Below are 4,405 nucleotides of genomic sequence, written 5' to 3' on the forward strand. Positions count from 1 at the left end.
AATTCTCACCTTGCCAATCTTTCGTCATCCTGTTTGTTTAACAAAAGGTGAAAGACTTGTGATAGTGAGCAATTACCTGAACCTGCCATCTCTGTCTGTGTTTGTCTTTACATGACCTTACCATTGTGTGGGTGGATCCCATTGAGAGGTTGAGTATCCTGTACTTGACAACTACACTTGCATGTGTTAATATTTTAGGTCAGATGTGGGTGAACTCAGGATATATGCCAGCAGGGGGCTGGGATTTGGATGGTTCCATAGTCACCAAAGCTAATCATAGAGGGTCTCATGTCATGTTAGAGTTATGTCAATCTTATACTCATGCCATGATCTACAGAGATAAACCATATCATAAATTCAGATCCACACACCCCTCATTACACACTGACCACCTTTAGCCGAAGTAAAAAAATATTGTTACCATTTTCACATGGAAATGGCTCCATCTGTGGATCATTTTGGTTCGCCTTTTCTGACCCCGTCAGAACAGATGGGGTGTTTGGGTTTTTGGGGGGCTCCCATGTGCATCCTTCACACTTGGCACAGTTTTGCAAAAGCAGCTTTCGGAGAGAAACAACTCTAGAGTGTTTGCTTCCAGCGATGAAATGTTCAGTTAAAAGTTTCATCAACAGTTAACATGTAAACACTTCAGTTAATCATTATTTGTACACACAAGTTTACATAATACGGGTCTTCCGGAAGGGCAATTAACTGTAAAAAACAAACCAAACCACCACATTCTGCTTCTAGTTGGTTTTTTTAAAGCGGAAAGAAACACCTACAAAACAAGTGTTTTGACTCATCTTGTAGAAAGCAGTGGCTCTCTGCCAGGATATAAATACGGATCCTTTGCAGCTGTATCTTTACATCTTTTTACTTCTTTATTACTACATTTAGACCCCACCTTTCCTGCAAGTAGCATACATGGTTCTCCTTCTCCCCAATTTGTCCTCACAGCAACCCTGTGAGGTAGGTGAGGCTGAGAGACTGCAACCAGACTCAGGTCCCTCAGGGAACTGAGTGGAGATTTGGACTCTGGTCTCCCAGGTCCTAGTCTGGCGTTTGCCGCCTCCCCACTTCAGAAGTTCAGCCCCCAACTCATAGGGAGGGATGCACATCTAGTCCCACATCTTGCCCTCACAGTGGCCAGAGATGCCTATGGGAACCCAGAGGAGCACAAGAGCTCTCTCCCATCCTATTGCAGGACATAGGAACCCTCTTTCATCCACTTGTTTCTACCTTGCCTGTTTGTCTATCCAAACTCCATTCTTGAGCTTACAGTTGACCAGCTTAATCCCTCCATCAGATTCTGGGGCAGATTGTGAAGAATGTGATACCTCTATGCACTTAAGTGCATGCATGCAACCCCATGTGCTCGCTGCCTCTCTCTCATTCCCTCCCTCTCTTTTTATTTTCTTTAATGGCAAATGGAAACCACAGAGTCTCAGAGGAAATAAATTGGCCAATTGAGTTGGTTTGTAACTACCTGACACACAGGGGGCCTTTGCTGAGTTGGTGAAAGGAACAAAAGCAGCTCCTGTGCCTCAAAGGATTCCTCTTTTGGGGCAGCAGGGAGTGTAGTACAGTATTATTTTTTCTTAGGATTTAATCCACTTTCTATTAGCACATCCCGCTGTTCATGTCACTTAGAGCTCACCTGGCAAGCCGGGTTTTGATGCATTTTTATGGAACAGAGATGCCTTGGCAGTCAGGTGTTCAGGAAGAGGAAAGTGGACATGCTCTCTTCGTGCCTGCAATACTTGAAATGCTTTGGGGTACAGAGAAAAGCACAACAGGGCATTCTAACCATTACTATCCCCATAATGGTTATTTCCAAAGCATTTCCCAAACAAGATGTCCGGCAACCATTAAAATGCAATGCAATTGTTTTGTCAGATTTACAATCTAGCGGACAAGGACAGGAAAGAAGAAACGATGTAACAGGAAAGGAATGAAGGAGAATTTACTAAAAAGTCAGGGGAAACAAGTGTACCTTCAAATGCTGCTTTATTAAAAATGTGCTTTGAAATGTGTGTTCACATTGACACTGTTCCTCCCGCAGGGTAAGCATCAGCTCCTACTTTTCCCCAATATGAACATGAGCAGAACGTCAGTGCTTTGTGCATTAATAGTGTCATATAGGCAATTAATATTGAAAACTTGAATCACACTACAACTTTAACAGGCTCTTTCTGACTTATATGAATGATTAATATACAACACTTGTTTATAAAGTCATGCTGATCTCAGCTTCTTGCCTCTGCTGTAGACACAGATATTTGAACTGGGGAGGCAAAGGCTGAAGCCCTGTTCCTTCAACAAGTTTAATTCAGTTTATTTAGTTTGCTCCCCCCCCTTGTCTGTATAGTTTTCTTCTTCTTCAAGGCATCATAGCTCTAAATATTTGGTTTGGTTCTCTGAAAAAAGGGAAAGACAATACTTAAGCTCTACACACAATTTAAGCAGAAATGTACTTCAAGGCTTTACCAAAAGTCCTTTATTCCACGTTTCTGAAATATGTCATTATTATTACTATTACTATTATTATTATTAAATTGCTTTTAATGCTTAACTTCGAGCTACCAGCTGACTAGGGAGAAAAATCACCAAACACCTGGGCCTGATTTGATCCTGGAATGTCCCACTTTTCCTTAGGATGTCCCTGTTTTCATTGGAGAAATGTTGGAGGATTTGGAGTTATTCAACCCCTGAGAATCTGCATGTTTAGGGCGGTATCCAACCAATGTGCCCCATCAGTGCAAGGATTTCCTCTCCTTCCCCTGCACATATTGCTAGAACAGTTTTAGGCAGCGGAGTAGCTAGCCGGTCAGGTGCCCGGTGCAGCACGCATGTCCTGCAGCTGGGGGCAGGTTGAGCCAGCCATGTGGTTGGGGCGCACTGCCTGGAGCCTCTCCGCTGCCTCCCACTCAGCTGTAGGGCAGCTGAGGAAGAGGCAGTGGGCAGACGCAAGTCCCATGTTGCCGTTTCAGGCAGCGCAGAGCCTGCAGGTGCCCAAGCTGCCACGTCACTCCCAGGAGAGACGCGTGGCTCTGGCACACTGCAGGCCCCGCTGTGCCAGCCCCCGTGGTGTGGCGCCCAGTGCCAGCCGCATTTTGTTACGTTTGTTGACTGAACTAAAAAGTTTTGTGAACCTCAATTTTTTTAAAAAAACCAACAACTCTTATTTTTGTCATTTTGTCACACACACTCCAGTGATGACACCCGAGGGGACCACACACCCCGCACCCCCTTCCTCTGTCACTGGTTTTAGGGGGCACAGGGAGGAAGAAGGGGAAAGTCCCATTGCACAAGTGGAAATACTTGTGGTGACAGCATGGTTACTCAGTGCTCCTTTGGATGCAACTCTTTGCCTCAAATCTCAGGCTCTGCAAGAGCTAGAGACTTCTTTAAAAAGAGAAAACTGGGAATCAGAGGCTTATGGCTCATCCAGGGGTGATAACTATCTCCTTGCACTTATAGACAACGAAAGGAGATCCATTTACAGATCCCACATGTAACATGTCATTTGACCCTTAATACTCTTACCTCCCAGGTGCTTCCAGTTCCTAACTTCATTATTGAAGTTCACAATTAAGCACTAAAATTTAAGACAACAGTTCATTGTGGTTGAGCACTTTCCCCCACTGTCAATAACTGGTTCACTGACGTTACTTCTGATCAAGCTCATTAAAGTACGGGAACAATTTTTCATTGCTTCTTGGCCTAAGGTAGAACTGCAGAGAGGCGTATAAAAACATACCCATGTGTTGCCATCCCCATTGCTGTTTCTGCTTGTCAATTAAGAATGGGTTTGAAAGAACCAAAACTTAAAAGAGTTCAGGATCTGTTTTTCCAATGAAATAATTTGCTTGCATAAAGATCCGGTTGTAATAACGCTGCCCACAATATGTGAATTTGTTTGCTTGTTCCTTCTCGACGCCCACATCGTTTGCAGGCAGAAACTGTGATATCTGCAGGCTTTTCGTTTTCTTCTGTGCAGAGAAAGGGTGGAATACATAATTGCTTGATTTCAGCTGTGATGGGAGACATGACGAGGGAACACTCTGGACACTTCCCTTCAGCCCTTCATCATCCAAAGCACTGGTATCATAGAAGGCACATCAGTGAGCAGAGACTCAGCTGGGAAATGACTCAGCTTCTCTCCCAGAGACAAAAGCAAACAGGCTGGGAGGAGGAGAAAATTGAAGGTGGGAGGGAAATAAAAGGAAACAACATACACTGTGTTCTTTCATAACATGTTATGTACATTGTACGCTACACTTCACAGCATCTGAGTCATCCTTTCCATCATTGTCATGATGCCCCAGTTGGGTGTAATGTGAAAAGGTCAAGATATCCATGCATAGAAAGACAAACTCCTGATGGGACAGTTGTGGTCAGGCCA

General features: G+C 44.1%; 1 long non-coding RNA gene across 1 annotated transcript; it reads right to left on the reverse strand.

The window, feature by feature from the left end:
* Positions 1–1,990: 1,990 nt before the first annotated feature.
* On the reverse strand, positions 1,991–4,077 carry LOC310757925. The gene is made up of 2 exons (XR_014545575.1): positions 3,761–4,077; positions 1,991–2,417 (listed from the first exon to the last, which is right to left on the reverse strand). It is a non-coding gene; the product is annotated as an uncharacterized lncRNA (long non-coding RNA).
* Between the last annotated feature and the right edge of the window lie 328 nt (positions 4,078–4,405).

This window comes from Podarcis filfolensis (assembly GCF_964270895.1).
Source record: "Podarcis filfolensis genome assembly, chromosome: 1".
NCBI lineage: Eukaryota > Metazoa > Chordata > Lepidosauria > Squamata > Lacertidae > Podarcis > Podarcis filfolensis.